Raw genomic sequence first — 18,387 nt, 5'->3', positions numbered from 1 at the left:
CACGAAGTTGGCCTTCTTCAAAGACTTCATCTCTTCTAAGCAGGGGGAAAAAGTGCTCTCACACAAACAAGGCTTTAAATCAGCCGTGATCCACTTTTGTCTTAGTTACCGGTGGGGGTGGAGGAGGGAGGGAAGCATCGCGCTCGAAGGTTATGATCTCCGGAGTCTGAATTCATTTTGAGTTGATTTGTTTTGGGCTTTTTCTTTCTTTCTTTCTTTTAACCCCCCAGCTCATTCTTCATCTTCTTGGCAATTTTTTTTAAAAGTAGCAACGACCGACAAACCACGCCCATAGAAGGGAAAAAGTTATTGGAGCTGGAGTAAATTGGCAGTTTTGCATTTCACCCATGCTGACTTGAGCGCGTTTATTTACTTAAGCTTCATTGATCTCGCTTACTTCCAAGTAACGCCCCAACTCTGCTAAGCTCTTTTACTTGAAATGAATCCCATTGACTGCTATGGGATTTGTGCACTAATGGTGTGCTTCTCAATATGGCTATAAGGCAGGCGAATAAAGATGCACACGTGTAGACTTATGCCATTCAGATGAAGGGTTTCCTGACACGAGCTGGTTGGTTGGTTGCTTGATTACTTGCACATGTGAAGTGGACCATGAAAAGATACAGCGCGACAGAAAGAACCGTCGCGTCTTACAGCACCTCGAAGGCAGAGTTTGTCAGTCAAGTCGACTGACATTTAGCTGCCAGACATTGAGCCCAGCTTCACACGTTCATTTTTACCGCAGGGTAACTGCAGCAACAACAGCCTTGCACGTGTGAACACTCTGTCGCAGTTTTACCACCACATGAATTTTCTACCTACCGGCATGCAATGTTTTTAAACCGAGTGTGTTCTTTCGGATGCAAATAAACTCATCCTTAAGGAACCAGCCCTGAATTTAGGTAACCTTTTTCACGTCCACATCAGAGACACTTTACGCACCTAGATATTAGGGAGAACAGGCTCACAACGCTATTTCTCAGTACTAGTTGACTTACCGCTGAATGGCTGAACGGACTCCACGGCAAATAATTATGATGTAGGTAATATGAAACCTCTACCTGTGGGTTTGTTTCCTTTTAAGAATTATTTACTCTGAATGCCTGCCTCAGGGGTCGGTAGGAGGAGGTACACCAGCATTTGCTGGTCGATCACTAGGTGATTTGCAGTATTGGGGCGAAGGCTTTTAACTCCCGATTGCTTAACAACAGCAACAACTAAACGACTTTTCCTACCTGAAAGTAGGCTGAAGAAATGAAGGAACCAGGAGGGGTCTTTTGTGTGAAAGAACCGTAAGCTGAGATCTTGGTAGGCCTACCGAAAACAAATTCCTGGCTCATAATATGCTCACTTTACTTTTGGTCTATGACTCTGCATTGGTAGATCTTGGGCTCCTAGAAGAAGGGCGGGGGGAAGCAAAGTAGATCTGACAAACCTGAGCTCTGCCCATCCCTGGGCTTACATCACAGTGTCTCGCTGTTGTTCAGGCAATGAACTCAAAAGAAAAGAGGTGACACACATGCTACAGAAGAATGGAAGAACAATAGACTTGGATTGTACAGACAGCTAGACTAGGTGTACATTTGACTGAAAGAATAGGACAATGAGGGTTGAGATTTTGAACGGTATACGTGCGAGGGAATCCCAAAGAGCAAGTGAGGAGCTATATAGTTTTACGGACACAATGCACTACCTCATGCACGAAATAACAGGGAGTCCCTCTGCCACGTGTACGGTGTTCACACGTGTCTACCCAGGCATGGCATTTGAGCGATCAAATATAGAGTGAGTTTTTTCTGCGCTTCTGGGTGATTGGACCTACCGTAAGCTGTCTCCTGGCCAGGCACTGGCCTGCATTGACCACGATGTCCTGGTCATTAAATATGAAAAATGTGTGCAGCGTACACACAACCGTACAAGGAGCACAGGCTATTGCAAACAAGCAGGAATAACGTGTGTGTGTGTGTGTGTGTGTGTTAAAGAGGAGACAGGGAAAACACTTTCTCTCTCTGCGCTCCTATCTCCACCCAGTGGTTCAGTTAGATCAGGGTTTTCCAAACGGGTCTCCAGCTGTTTTGGGACTACAACTCCCATCATCCCTGACCACCGGTCCTGCTAGCTAGGGAAGATGCGAAATGTAGTCCAAAAACAGCTGGAGACCCAAGTTTGGGAAACCCTGAGTTAGATAATTGTAGACTCTGGTTTAATGGTGGTGGTGGAGGTGGATCTTGAGATGAAGGTGCCTATTTCTTTACTTAAGTCAATATGTAGTAAACCAGCACTGTTGTGTTGGGGGACCCTCCTATCTATTCTCTTGAGTGGGGCCCCGAACATCTGCCCCTAAATCCGGCTCTTGACGGTACCACGGTGAATCTACTCCACTGCAATTCGAAACAAATCTGCCAGCAGGTACCGGTATGTACAGAATTAGAGTCACACTTAAGGGACTTGGATGGAGAAAAGGATCCAGAGATGGGGCAATATAGACCTGTTGCCCGGGATGAGAGGTGTGTGTGATGGCTCCTGCACTTTAATGTTGCCGTCGTGTGTGTGTGTGTGTGCGCGCTTGCTTGCTTGCTTGCTCGCTCGCATGATCCCGTTTCTGTCTGTCTATGCTGCAAGCACAGAGCGGCAGATCTCCAGCTTGCTGGACCGACGCATCTGTGCATATTTGTGTATGTCATCCATCCATCCATTCTAGGCGCATGGAGGTGACACAGATTGGCGCAGAGTGCTTCTGTCTGTCTGGAAACCTGTGTATATCCTTCTGCAACATCCAAGGCGCTTTAAAAATGTGTTGGGGAGTGGGATGGGTAGGTTATTGGGTTGTTCTTGGTTTGTTTGTTTGTTTTTAAAAAAATTGTTATATATTTAATGGGTTATTGGGTTCTTGTTTTTTTTAAAATTTTGTAATATATTTTGTGTTTTTATATTGTGATTTTATGTGGTATACCCTTATACCCTGAGGGCGGTATAAAGGTAAAGGGACCCCTGACCATTAGGTCCAGTCATGACCGACTCTGGGGTTGCGGCGCTCATCTCGTGTTATTGGCCGAGGGAGCCCGCGTACAGCTTCCAGGCCATGTGGCCAGCATGACAAAGCTGCTTCTGGCGAACCAGAGCAGCACACGGAAACGCCATTTGCCTTCCCGCTCAGGGCCGTCTTAAGCATGCCCGGCGCCCCCCCTGCCCCATTTCCTAGCGCGATGGGCGGGCGCCGCACACAGGGGGGCTGCCACGGGCACAGCTGCACTGCGCCACCCGGCCTGTTGTAGGGCCGGCCCTGGACCAGGGCGCGCTGCCCGCCCCCTGTTGCGACGCCCCTGTGCGCGTCGGAGGCGGCCGCAGGCCCGCGCGCCTCCGGAGAGCGGCCTGAAGCCGCTGAACAGCGGAGGCGCGCCTAGGGCAGCCTCAGCCGCGCCTCTAAGCGGCCGCAGCGGCGCCCCTGATGGCCTGGTGCCCTGGCACCCCACGCCACCGGGGGCGGGCCTAGAGCCGGCCCTGTTCCCGCTGTAGCGTACCTATTTATCTGCTTGCACTTTGAGGTGCTTTCCAACTGCTAGGTTGGCAGGAGCTGGGACCGAGTAACGGGAGCTCACCCCGTCGCCGGGATTTGAACCGCCGACCTTCTGATCAGCAAGCCCTAGGGCCTAGGCTCTGTGGTTTAACTCACAGCACAACCCGCGTCCCATAGGGCAGTATACTTACATACTTACTTACTTACTTACTTACTTACTTACTTACTTACTTACTTACAGTAGCCTACTTACTTACTTACTTACTTACTTAATAAATCCATCCATCCTGCTCAGGGGCCTGATTCTTCTCCCCCACTTACCCTTATTTATTTAGACGCAAGCGAGCGCGCACACGCACACCCCGCAATAGGACTCCAGCAGCCTCTGCGTTTCCCTCAGAGCAGCGATTCCCCTGCTGATGCTTCCCCGCTGTGGACCCCTAGGTGACTCTGGGCTGTGCGCACCGCGATCCTTCCCGCGCGCGAAGTACTCTCCTCCTTCTCCTCTGCCCGCGTCGCCTCCGCCTCCGCCTCGGGTGCCGGAGCTTCTGGCGGCCGGGGGAAGTTCAAAGGCAGGCTCGTCCGGCGTGGAAAGCGCTCGCCGCGCTCCGACGAAGCGCCGATTCGTGACACCCCATTAAGATACAGTTGCGCTGACCTCGCGTTTCATGGCCTGTTAGCTACGTCAATTGGCGCTTCGTCACAAGCTCGCCGTGGGGGCGCGCCCAGAGTGAACTGGGTCATAGCTGTAAATTTTTCCCTTTTCTCGCGAGGAAGCCTATTCAGCATAAGGGAATTTCCCTTTAAAAAAGGGAGAACTTTACAACTATTGGGGGGGGGGGGTCCTTTCCAAACTTATATATGTGGGATATATATGTGGGGGATAATCATCAAGAAAAATAAGGGGACCCGTTGATCTCCAGTGCGCCTACTCCTGCCCTTTTGGATACCCCCTAAAAGACCCCTTCCTCCCCCGAATAAAAAAAGAATAACGAAAATAATAGAGGATCTACTACTGCCACTTTCCAAACCAGCCCTCTTCCCCAATCTTCTCCGCCCCCCTCCGCGCCTACCCACCCCCCGTTTTCCAACCCCACCCCCCACCCAACTCCACCAACCTTGGCACTTTTATTGGCGAGAGGTTGTCCTTTGTTTATTCAAAGCCAAGGCGGCGTGAATGGTGCAAAATAAACATGATGAAAAATAACCAAACAGATGATTCCGCTTGGCGAGGAGGGAAGGGGGGAAGCCGGACTTCATAAAAAACACACACACACACACACACACACACACACACACACACACACACACACACAGGGAGCAGGAGGAGGAGGAGGCGGTCGGGCGCAGCGCTCAAGGAGAAAAAGCCTTTGAAGTGGGCCTTATTATGGCCGGCATACTTCGAGGTTGCCCTAACGACGCGGCTGAAAGGAAAGCGCTCGCCTTTGTCCGCGATTTGTTCTCCTTTGCTGGGTTGCCCGCTGAAATGACGGGCGCGGGGGCTGCCTCCGAGGTGCAGCCCGCAAAGCACCAACTTCCAACTCAGACTTTCAGGCGCCGCTCTCCTGAGGACAGAAAGTGAGGCGGAAAGGGGGGAGGGAATCGGAGGAGGGAATCGGAGGAGGAGAGGAGAGCACCATGTACCCTCCCCTCAAGCTGCTTCTTTCTTTTGGGGTGGAGCAGGCCACGGAAACCCAGAAGATCGCAGGGCAGTTCCTCCCCCCCCCACAAATTCATAACACCAATGTCGCTTTGCTGGATGAGAGAGGAAGGGTCATTCTGCGCGCAAAGGGTTGGCTCTGTCACTGAATGTGTGTGTGTCCCACTTCTAGGAAGCTCACCAGCCAGGCATGAATGCACCAGGATCTGATCCCCATCATCTGACCCTTAGTGGGTCATCCTCACCTGTGTTTTAAGCGTTGAGCGTGCAAAGCTCAAATCACTCCTTATCTTAGGGCCACAGGGCTATGGGGCCCTGCTTGGCACTTCCCATACTAATTTGGTTGCCCATTATGAGAACAAGAGGCTGGACTAGGTGGACATTGGCCCAGCCCAGCAAAGTTGTTCTCTCTTCCACTTAAAGTCCCTACTAGCTGAGTACAGTCATACCTCGGGTTAAGTATGCTTCAGGTTGAGTACTTTCAGGTTAAGTACTCAGTGCGCCCATAAGTGTTTACTTCTGGGTTCCGCCACACGTGCATGTGCAGAAGCAATCTGCACACTTTGCACATGCGCAGAAGCGCTCTATCGGCGCTTCGCGCACACGCGCTATTGCCACTCGGGTTAAGTACTTTTCGGGATGCGAACGGCACCCAGGAACCAATTAAGTACTTAACCCAAGGTACCACTCAGAATGTTAATTTTTTTCATTTACAATACTGTCTTATTTATTTTATAGTACAGTACATGGATTATTGCCTTCATTTTATGGACCAATAGTCTTGTTAGACAGTAAAATTCATGTTAAATTGCTGTTTTAGGGGGTGTTTTTCATTGTCTGGAACAGATTAATCCACTTTCCATTACTTTTAATGGGAAAGTTCGCTTCAGGTTAAGTACGCTTCAGGTTAGGTACGGACTTCCAGAACCAATTAAGTCCTTAACCTGAGGTACCACTGTATACACATATAGAAACATTCCTATTCTCTCTCCTCACACATCCAGTTCATGCTCTATTACCACACACTCTCACTGGTGCAGTTAGGTGATTTTGGATGCTGGACATATTGTGGGGGGAGGGCAGTGCATTACTTCACTGTCTTCAACCTGTGACAAGCCAATGCTGCTGCCTTTGTGGTCCTCCTGCTCATTCAGCTGAGCGCACTTCTGCCCCAAAGTTCTGTCTAGATGGATCCTGCCATCCTTCACCAGACATTTTGCATCAGTCCTAGCCACCACAGCACATGTGAGCCACAGTCACAAATATCTGGGAGGAGGATCCTGGTTGGTGAAGGCTGAGTTGTGCATCTTCACAACCGCTGGATGTAGAGTAGACTACCAAGCAGCAGACCAGGACACGTGGAGCCTTCTCACACAAACACCCACTTGCTCCGAGCCCATGTGATCTCATGTGCAGGGTTCAGCCCTTGTTGGCTGCAGCTTTATGTCTGCTTGTCTGCCAGAAAGACCCACACCCACACAAATGCAGCGGGTTCACATCAGGGCAAATAAAATCCAGTGAAACTGTAGTTTCTGATGCTCAGCAGCCCAGAGAGGAGTATGATTGTGAGACCTGAAATACCTACATTGGCTCTCAGTATGTTTCCGAGCACAACTGTGTTGGTTCTGACCTTTAAAGCCCTAAATGGCCTTGGCCCTGTATACCTGAAGGAGCATCTCCAGTCCCATTCTTCAGTCTGGACACTGAGATCCAGCTCCAAGGGCCTTCTGGGGGTTCTCTCACTTTAATAAGTTACAGGGATTCAGGTGGAGGGCTTTCTCAGTAGTGGTGCCCACCCTGTGAAACACTCTCCCATCAGATGTCCAGGAGTCGAGTAACTAAACTACAGTAGCCTATATAACCTTTAGAAGACATCTGAAGGCAACCCTATATAGGGAAGACTTTTAATGTTTGATGTTTTATTATGGTTTTTATTTATGTTGGAAGCCTCTCAGAGTGGCTAGGGCAACCCAGTCAGTTGGGCAGGGTACAAATACAGCAGCAGCAACAACATGAACATCTCCTGCCACACAATCAGGGTCCTCTGGCTTCTGCACTTGTCCTGGTCACAGAAAAGAAGATTGCGGCCTTGTAGATTGTTGATCGAGGATATTCCCCTTGCCAGTCAAGTTTTGCTAGCCATAGGCTACATTCGTGAAGATTATGTGACACTGAAATAATGGCTAGAGACATGGGCTTAGCCAGGATTTATATTTGGGGGGCAGGGTTTATGTTAAGGGAGGCAGAACCTTGGTTACTTAAGAATTTTTTAATGGATTTACTTGATTTAGGGGGGCAGCTGCCGCCCCTACCCCATTCTACTACGCCCATGGCTTGAGATGGTGGTTCTGGAAGGGGGCAAGGAAAGATGGAGGAGGGGAAAATGCCTTTAGGGGCCCTGAAGCGCCCTCCCCCCCCCACCCTCCAGGGTCTCCCGCATGAACCACCCATTTTGATAAATCCCTATGAATTCCTTGTTTGCTTTGCCGGCTGTGCCTGCTGCCCGCGTCTTGACATGCGCCCCTGTTCCACAAGAGTTATAAGCTTCTCTCCCCGCAGCAGGCTCTGCCTCCTGCTCTCTAGCCAGACCTCGGGGGCTGCCGTCGCTTCAAAAGGCCGCTCTCTCTGGTCGTGGGCACCGTGGAAGAAGAATGGGCTCTCGGAGAAAGGAGCACCAGTTGGGCCTTCGCGCAGCGCCAGAGCCTTATAAAGACTGACACCCGGCAGGAAAGTTCGTCTCTGTCTCTCCAACTTTTTTGTTGTTGTTGCAAGAGGTGCTTAATGAAGGCTGCTCTCGCCGTCCTTTGTCTTCACTCCCTGGTTCTCTCTGCAAAGCAGGCGCTCTCCCCACAGTCATAAAAGGGGGACAGTCGAGGGGAAGAGAAGCGGCAAGGGGAGAAAGAAAGCGGGCGCAGCAGAAGTGTCACTTATCTTCAAGCGGGACCTTCCAGGCGAAGTAAATTTAGCGATCAAACGCCATTTAAGCGACGGATACGGGGGGGAGGGAAGGGGGGAGTTTGTGGGAAGGGGCCCTCAAGGACCCAGCCACAAGCCCAATACACGCACACACAGAAAGAGCGAGAGAGCGCCGAGTGTTTGCACTTTCTGGAGAGCCTTGTGTTGTGCAAACAACAGGCACGCGGGCTTCGTTTGGAGTCCAGAAATTTAAGAAGCAGCTCTCCTTACGCATCCAGCCACCAATAGATGCGCACTTCCTCGCCTCGGATGGAACCCTCTCTGCCCAGATGTGCTGTGTGTTTGTGTGTGCGTGCGCTCTAGCTAAACACACACACACACGTAGAAGTGTAGGCTAGGCAGGTGATCTGGATAAACTTGTTATTGTGTGAACGCGCCGAAGGTAGTAAAAAGGATGGTGTCTCAAGTGTGAATAGTAGCTAGCTAGGAAAGTGGGGTGGAGGGCATAGCTGTCAAGTTTTCCCTTTTCTCGCCAGGAAGCCTATTCAGCATAAGGGGATTTCCCTTAAAAAAAAAGGAGACATTGACAGCTATGGTGGAGGGGTGGTGGCGCTTGAAGGACGGATCGGTACCACTCATAGACAATAAAAGTGCATACCGTAAGTAATGGAGGTTCTGCCTCCCCACAGAACATAAAGCCTGCCCCCCTAACATAAATCCTGGCTACGCCCATGAATGGAGCTTTCACCATAATGGCTGTTCAGAGCGCTTTCCGGAAGTAAGGGGTTTCAGAAAAGGAAGGAAATCCAACAAAATTAAGATGTAAATCTAGTGTGGTAGCAGTGCCGGATTCACATATAAACTAAACAAGCTATAGCTTAGGGCCCCGCTCTCTTGGCACCCCCCCCAAAATATGAGTCTTTGTAAATTGTGTTTCTAAAGGAACTTTTGTTATTGCCAAATGTTTACATTATTAAGTTTGTTATGAATAAAAAAATCATTTTAAGTTAGAGCTTAATAATTATTTCACTATTAATATACTTCTTCTTAATTGTATTTCAGGTCAACAGTTACTTTGATAAAATACATATTTTGTTATGTGCAAATGGCTTTAGATACCTATTAGGTCCATAAATTACCATATAGCATATATTCACCACAAAAAAACCAGTGATGATTTGTTGTTGCCAAAGGACAACTGGACCTATAAAGGGCCCCATTACCTTCAGTAGCTTAGGGCCTCATCAAACCTAAATCTGGCCCTGAGTGGTAGTACTAGCTGTAGTAGCAGCAGCTGCAGTAATCATAACAGCAGTAGCAGCAATAACACTTAACACATATGATGTGTCATTCAAAGAGGTTCAACACACTATCCTGTTCCTACACCTCTCTTGTGAAATAAGGTAGGTGGTTAGCTGCCCACCTCCCCTCTAAGACAGGAATAAACCATGGTGAGAAGTATATCAAGGTATAAGGTAGGCCAGTATTCTTGCCCTCCTCCTGCAAATGGTGCACTGACAGGTTTCAGCCAGAGACATGCACACATTACATATGTGTAAGTGCCCACCAATGAGTTGGATTCTGAATATGCAAGAGGAATGACTAGATGAATTAGCTGCTCCAAGTTTAATTACAGTCCGTAGAAGGGTGGGTTCCAAACATATTCAGATCCGAAAGAGTTTTGAGACTTGGTGGAGTTGATAAAGTAGGAAAGCAAGCTTTCAAGACCCACAGAAGCCTTCTTGAGGTACTAGTGACTAGTCACTGCACAGATAAAAGAGGAGGTGAACTGTTATCCACTCTTTATGTCTGGGACCTGATTGGTTTATATTTAAGACTGAGAAGTAAAAAAAACCAGTTTAAAAATTTGTATATTTCATAAACATCAGCACTGCAGGTATAGGAAGACAATTTTTAGATGAATGATGTTACCATGTGGAATGTAGTTGTTGGAGTGTTTGACTATGAGCTGGGAGACCAGGGTTTGAATCCCCGCTCAGCCAGGAAGCTCACTGGGTGACCTTGGGCCAGTCACTGCCTCTCAACCCAACCTACCTCACAGGGTTGTTGTGGGGATTAAATGAGGAGGGGTAGAACTGTATGCCACCATGAGCTCCTTGGAGAAAATGGTGAGATAAAAATGCAATGAATAAATATCCAAATAAAGCCTATTGCATTTAATCTAATGGAATTTACTTTGCATAAACTGATATTTATCACACCATTATCCTGAGCGCATTTCCTTGGAAGCAAGGTCACAGAAGAGACAGGAAACCAAGTCTGAAATATTATGGGCACTTAGCACACAAGCCAGTTTAATTGAACCCAGTGAGACTTACTTCCCAGTATGTTTGTGTTGGAATTCTGGATTGCAATTTAGGATGGTGTCAGGTCAAACTTGCCAAGCTCACAACCATGTTCAGTATCAAGGCATTGACCCAAATGTCTAAACGTAATCTCAAAAGGATGTATTTCATGAAACGCAGGCCGATCCTTAAGAACTCACTTATTTCCTTTTAAGACAACCTGTGACAATGTCTCAATCGATGCACAAACTACTGCAAATAAGGACCAGTGGGTTTCCTGCTATTTAGCTCTGAGCAAATATACGTAGTGTCAGATAGGGCTGCAAAAACAAAAAAAAACAAAAAACACATTGGGCACAAACCAGGCTTAGGCTCTGATCCTAAGTCAATTTACCCAAGAGTGAGCTGAATAAAATATGGGGGGGGCAGGTAAGTCCCACCCGCACAATTGATCACATCATGTGATGCACACACCCCATTTAAATAGCAATGCCCATCAACTTGGGGGGGGAGCGGCCCCTCTAATATTTTATTGGGGGGGGGGCTGAAGACCCTCAGCATCTATGATTTGGCTCCTATGAGTTAGCCCTACTGAATTCAAGGGGACTTACTTCTATGTAGCCACACTTAGGATTATCCTACAGCTTAAGTTTATCAAAATAAAAAAATTCCTTCCAATAGCACCTTAGAGACAAACTAAGTTTGTCATTCCTATGAGCTTTCGTGTGCATGCACGAAAGCTCATACCAATGACAAACTTAGTTGGTCTCTAAGGTGCTACTGGAAGGAATTTGTTTGTTTGTTTGTTTCGACTATGGCAGACCAACACGGCTACCTACCTGTAACTAAGTTTAACAAGTATCACTGATTTGGGGGCGGGGAAAAGGGAGAAGAGAAGGAACGCTGACGTTTTAAAGACCCTTAACTAAGGAGTTAGTCCCCCAGTGAACACAGTGGGGCTTACTTCCAAGCAAACATACCTAGGCTTGCTCTGCAATTGTCCCATTGAAAGCAATGTGGCTGCTGAGGATAAGAGAAACCCGCTTAACTTTGTCTAGAGGGGAAAGAAAAAAGGCGCGGGATCCCGGTGGCCCATGTAAAAAAAAAAAATGTCCGAGGAGCGCAAGGGAGGGGGGCGGGTCAGCAGAGGGCAAAGGGCAGGGTTTGATCACTCCTCGGGGTAAGTACTAGAGGATGAAAGGCACATGTCAATCAGCGCTCTCCGTGAGCTAAACAAATACAAACAGATGATGGTAAATCTCGAGGACTTTCCTTTCTTCCTCTCTGACTCTCCTTTTCGCCCCCACAAAGGAGAGAGATATTGATTGTCAAGAGAAAGGGCACGACAGGGTCTTTCTGTCTCTCCCAGGGCCCCGGATTCGCAGGGCAGAGAAAGGAGGAGGAGGAGGGGGGTGCCTGGACGTAGGAATGGAGATGCGGGAGGGCAGAGCCCCGGCCAGGGCTTGTTGCAGCTGCTGCTGCTGCTGCTGTATAGAGAAAGCACGGGTTCTCTCTACCAGGAAGGGCTCCCCCAATCTGCTTAAGGAGTAGACAGGAGAAGATTTCCGTTCCCCAAGTAACTTTGGCCACAAGCACGCACACACGAAAGAAATAAAGAAATAGGAGTGCGCTAATCTCAAGACAGTGCCCTCCGGGGAAGTTTGCAGGAGAAACTGGCTCTCGGTGACTTTATCCGGCTGCAAAACTTTTGTGTGCTGGAAAGTACCAGCTAGACTCGCTGTGAGCCTCTCTTCTCCCTCTTTGTAGACTGTCCGAGCAAAGAGGGGGTCCTCCCTCTCTCCCCTGTCCAGGCACTCTGCCAAAGTCTCAGGCATAATCACCCTTCCTTCCCTACCTTCTGGTGATGGTGAGGACTGAGGACAGTAGATCGGATGGCGGCGTATGGTGGGTGGGTGGGAGAGAGGGAAGGAAGGAAGGCTGGCCGCCGCGTTGCAAACCTTAGTAGCAATTTTCAGGAGGGTTCTCCAGAGGAGACGGGAGCAGCGCTCGTGGGAATGCGGCGGGGATGCGAAGTGAGTGAGCGCGGTTGCGCCGGCACAGGGATGGGAGTGAGCAAAGTTCTTCAACCCCACCGGCGCCATTCCTGGGGCTGGGAAAAGCTCTGCCTTGGATTAATCCTGGTAGGGTCTAGATCTAGAACAGCTGACCTGAAAGCCCTAATTCTAGACCTGGTTTGGGACTGGAAGTCGCTTTGCACAAGGTCAGAGGCACCCAGGCCAGCCTAGTTTCGTCACAGACTGCCGAGCTGACGCGTGCTATTGGCAACGGGTTCCGGGGCTGAGCTCTATCTAGCTCAAGCCAAGGCCTTGTGCGGGGGAAGGTTTGCGATGTTCTATGGGGCTCCTCCGATGCGCTGCTTTCTTGCTGAGTCTCTCACTCTGCAAATCCCCAAAGGAGCTTGGGGAGTCCATCCAAAGCTGAGTTGGAGGTACAGTACTGTACTTATCCCAGAGAGATGATGGCGTGAGGAAGAGGGTCGTGTGAACCCGGGACCCAGCGGGACAGGCGATGAACTGACAGCCCGTTCCCTGACTTGAGACGGACAATGGGGAATATTCACATCTTTATCGAGCCTTTAAAGCTGTGGGGGAGGGGGGAAAGGAATGGAAACAAAACAAAAACTAGGGGGCTGTTTTCCACCGGCCCCACCGTTTTCTCCATCCACACGAACAAGCACAGACACGTGTACTCCCCCGCCTCCAGCTGAATTTAGAGGAAAGTTGGCCCAAAAATATGGGAGAAGGAAACAAGGCTGGTTTGTTCCCCGCACTATAAATTCCAGTATCCCTCAACCCTCGCGTGTATGTAACATCTTGTGTATATATACAGGTATCATTCCCTCAGTCAACTTTCTGCAGAAATAAGCTAGGGAAAACTCGTGACAAACAAGCCACACCCCTTCTAAGGGACGTGGATGTTTTTGCCTAACTTCATCCAGTTGCTCTGAAGGGAGCCGAACTGGTGTCGTAAGGAGCAGGAGCTACTGACCCAGGCAGTTGAGGATATGCAAAGCTCTATACTACTAGCAGGCTTAAAAATCGGCTCCCCTCCCCCTCGCTATTTGAAAAGCTAAGAAATTGGATAGACTCAAGGGAAAAAGAGGGCGAGCATTACTACTGTTAATTTAAAAAAAATGAAACGCAATAGGGATTTTGTAATCTCAGCTTTAACCCTGTCTGTTTGATTGCAAGTCGTTTTAGACTAACAAATAATAATTATAAAAATACCCCCTCCTCCAAAAAAGGACACGATTAACAAGAGCCATTTACATCTGCCAGGTTTTCTTCCAGGTGCAGCTGTCACCTGTGTAGTTTTTGGAAGAGGGCAAGAGAAGGAGGCAAAAAGGAAAAGGTGGAGCAGAGAAAAAAATAAAAGAGGGACGGGGGGGGGAATTGCTGGGTCGAAATCGAGAACGAATGTAAGGCGCACAGAGAGAAGAAATAGTACCCAGACCATAGCTGCCAAGTTATCCCTTATTTTAAGGGATTTTCCCTTATGCTGAATAGGCTTCCTCGCGAGAAAAGGGAAAACTTGGCAGCTATGACCCAGACCCCAAGGCATCTGTTCAGATTTGGATGCCAGCGCCCTGGCTTTCATTTCCAAGCCAGGGTGCTGGGAGGGGTGGTGGTGTCTGCATTAAGTGGTCCTCTAGCGCGCGAAGTGTGGCAGTGCTTGAAGAGCGCCAACGACAGCCAACCCATCAGGGAACCGAGCCAGCCTTCTTGTGTGGCAGCACCAGGGATGGGCAAGGGCTGTGCGCGCCAGCCAGCCTGAGCGCACATTCGCTGGGAGGCAAATTCCATGGAAACTACGGAGCCTTACCTTCCGTTCGCCTTAGGAGGAGGGGGGGGGAACCCCGTAACCGGTCCCTTAACCGGAAGAGGAGAACTTGAGCCAGGCAGTCAATCGCACGTGCCTCGATTCGCTTCCCCTTATTAGCTCTCAAAAACACAGAACAACTCTTTAGGCCTCGCGTCTCCCCGCCTGGACAGAAAGCAGACAGCTGCCCCTTTGTTGCGAAGACACACACACGCGCACACCCGTTTGTGGACTGGATAAGACATGTACTACTCTTAAGTAAGTCCCCTTAAACCTTATTTCTGAGTAAAAGTGCTCAGGGTGAGAGGAAAGCTCGCCAGTTACAAGTTGCCCCTAAAATTCTACTCCTAGTAGTACTTCCGGCAACTAATAGGAAAGTAATTATAGAACCGTAGTAGTGGGACTATAATTGCTTTCTAGTAGTACTAATGATAGTTCTGTTACTCCTACTGTATTACACTATGTGGTGGTTATAGAAAGTGTTTAGGTTTTTAACAAATATGGAAAGAGATTGGAGGATGTTAAATCAAGATGAAGGGGGGAGGGGACGGGGTTGCTAGGAGCGCCGGTGAGCCAAGGTGATTTCTCGCCCCGGTTCCAGTGTGTGCGTTGGGTATTCGAGAGAGCAAACTAGAACGCGAACCAATCCGGCAGCTCGTTTCAACTGGGTCAGGCTGTCGGTGCGCGCGTTTCGGGGGACGTTCCGCGCGCGCGCTACCCTGCCGGAGCAGAGCCCCGCCCTTGATTTGACGCCCGGGTGTGGCTACGGGTCACATCTGCTGCCTCACGTGAATCCAATCTCACTCGGGTGTATGCGCGCGGTGTTTATATTGATTGCTCTTCAGTCCTCTTCCAAAATCTGACCCGACAGACACGCCTTCAGAGAGCGTTCCCCTGGCACGAGCGTGCAACCGGAGTGACTCTGGAGCGATAGATACTAAAAAGAGGAGCTTGTGCCAGCCGTAGGGGGAGAGGGAAACGGACAGAGAATTGTTGGAGTTTAAACCCTCCGTGTCTCTTTGTGTGTGATTAGGACACACACAGCTGGAAGGGGGAGAAGGGACATGCAAGTGAAAGTTCTTGACCGAGAGAAAGTTCAGGTAGCATTAATACGAAATTGATTTAAAAAAATAAAAAAACACAACAGACCTGGCTACCTGGTAATCTTTTTATTAGTTAAGCTTTTGCCAATGACTGTGTAATCAAGATTTCCAGTTTGTAAAGGCTTTAGCGGGCAGAAATTGCTCCAGAGGAATTGTTGAAGTGCTGCGCTTGGCTTTTCTCCATTTGAAAGCAGCCCAAGGCTGGGCGCGGCTTTAAATGGGGCACCTCCTTCGAAGGGGGGGGGTCCCATCCGGGAGACCGAGCGCCTCCTTGCAGCCAGATCCGCGCTGATCGTAGCAAAACAGCCCAGCCAAGCGCAGCTGGAAGTTAGAGTCCAGTCCAGTCCCTCTTCCCCCTCACTGGAGCCCTCGGAAGTATTTCGGGGGGGGGCAGGTCCTGGAGACGAACCTGGAGCCCCCAGGGGGGACTTGTCTCTAGAAACCCTCATTGGCTTCTTGGGAGAGTCACTGGTTTAAAACCAATAAGCCCTTCGCTGTGCCACTGACTGAGCAGAGGAAGGCGAGAGTTTGCTTTTCTCTCTCTCTCTGGGATGAGAGAGACAGGTCACCCGCGCTCTGAACTGGTTGTCCGGGGGAGGCGACTATTGAGGGCGGGGGAAATACCCGGAGAAAGTTGCACTCGATGCGCAGGCAGTGTTTCACTTTCCAGTTTCACTTATTTCCATCGGATTTTTAGATGCACTAATTTGGACCTCATCGGGCCCCATCCCTGAGAACATTTTTTCTGCGCAATACCTGAAAAGCATACGGGAAGGCGCTTAAGATGGAGAAATTAAGAGTTTAGGTGCGTAGGCGCAAAGAAATAGTCCCGCCCTTCCAAATTTGAGACGACCCAAACAAACTTTTATTTTATGCCATCTGCTTATGGGATAAATATTCCCTGGATCAGGAAAGTAGTTGGCGTGGTGCGCGTATCCTGTCTGGAGCGAGCACGCGCACGCCAACTGAACTCGGAACCATTTCAAACGCAAGGATCCTCAACACACAAGTCAGACGGGGTTCAGCAGGGGTGCCAACTTGAATAAAAAATTGGGAGGGTGGATTGGTAAGCCCCGCCCCGCTTAATCGATCACAAGATGTAGAGCACGCGCACCATTTGAGTGGCAAGGCATCAACTGGGGGGGGGGGCGCGAAGGGATCTCGGCCCCTAGGAGTTGGCTGTTCTGCAGGGTTGTCTTTGCCTCCTTAGTTCGTGGAGTAGAGGAGGAGTCAGTCTTCCTGTCATCACCATCATGATTTGTTTGATGACTAAGGTGGCACAGTCCAAAGCACCTTTGGAAGTCAGCCCCCCTTGAAAACCTTGAAGACTCACTTCCAGGGGCAACAAGGTGCCCGTTCATTGACCACCCATATCCCTGTGAAAGCGGAGACCCTTCTCAGCTCCCTCTCGCACCCAGCTCAAGGTGTGTGGGTGGGTGGGGTGTAAAGTATTTTGGGATGCCTTGGGGTCTCGTTTAGGGTCGGCCTTGTGTAAGTCTGAGACACGGGTCGTTGTCTGCGTTTAGGAGCTAATTCTGTTTAATAACGCAACACTGGTGGGAAGGAAAGAATTGCCCCCAAGTTCCTGGTTGTTCCTTAAAGAAATGCTGTTAAATAGTGCGCTTTCCAGCTTGTTTCCTGTTCTTTCCCACAACCGACTTATCCGGGAGTGGCATTTAACGGGTTCATTGTACTACGACGTTCCATTGAAAGGCGCGAACCAAGACGATCCGTGTCCAAGTGCGGCGCGTTGAGCGTTGGCTACCGATCGGTTTTAACAGGAGGATAATGTGAACCGGTAACAACCGCAGCGTCTGGGATCTGGCTGCGGGAAAAACAACCGAGCAAAACCATTGGTCTACTTGTGTAAAAATTACATTCACCCGTTCTAGTTAAAGCCAGGATATATGAGTGTCAACTCATGCGATTGGCCACGTTTTGTGGTGGGTGGGTCGTGGACGGGGATAAAATAACATATTTAAAATTACACGCATTTAAATTAAAAAAAAAACCTCTCCCTCTTCTGAGAACGTTTCCTATATATATTTATGTTCGAACTGGAGCGAGTTCTTCACATTTCCTGGCCCCAAGAAGAAAAAGCCATAATTTTGAGCGAGGGGAATACAAAGAAATGTATTTAGGTGATGTCATGATAGTTAGCACGGAGTTTATGAAACCGTTTTCATAAATGCTTGATGGGGAAACGCGGGATCTTGTTAACAAGTCTGTACCGTTTGGTGGGTAATACATGGGATAATTCAGAGGAGGCAAATGTAGACTCTTAAAATCGGTGGCATTTTCTGCAGTAGCATGCCCCTTTCACTTATTTCCCCCTCTCCACTAGCGAGAGGTATCAAAACGGAGCGAGACCAGCTTGGCAGGATCTGTCCTATGCAGAGTCACGTGTTTCTCTGGCTTCCAAATAAGCAGAGGGAGATCAAAAGTCGCGCACATGCTGAACAAGAATTTGAGGAAGGTAGGAGGGAGGAGAGAGAACATCCCCCCCTCCTTTTTTCGCCTTTTTACTTTTTAAACGCGCTTTCAAAACAACAACCGGTTAAAATGAGCTGGGGACCGGAGAGAGGAGGAGAGGTCGAAAGCAGTATGGAGAACTTCGTGGGAATGACACAACCTTTTTTGAACCCCCCCCCCCTCGCCACGCCAAAATGAATCTGGAAACGCTGCTTCTTCGATCCTAAGCGCGTTTACTCGGTAGCCACTTCTCTTCCTGTGCTCTTAAGGGATCCGGGTGAGGGGGAAAACATAAAAATAGATAAAAATTTTAAAAATACTTTCTGGCCCTTCCCCAAAGGGTAAGGATTCAAACGGTACGTAAAAAACAAGGAAGAGACGGATATTTCAAAATAATAATACAAGAAATATGGAATAAAGGATAGGATCCTAAGCACCTCGCTTTGCTTACCTATCAGTCCCTGAAACTCGTGCGCTCTCGTGCCAAGGAAGGGCGCCTAAGGAGTCAGGGCGCAAAGAGAATAAACGAGGCAAGGGAGGTCGCTTCATTTTACGTCTCCATCTCTTTAGGAG

Source organism: Zootoca vivipara, chromosome 4, assembly GCF_965207765.1.
Source record: "Zootoca vivipara chromosome 4, rZooViv2.hap1.1, whole genome shotgun sequence".
In the NCBI taxonomy this organism is placed as follows: domain Eukaryota; kingdom Metazoa; phylum Chordata; class Lepidosauria; order Squamata; family Lacertidae; genus Zootoca; species Zootoca vivipara.
Note: the sequence above shows the minus strand (reverse complement) of the source record.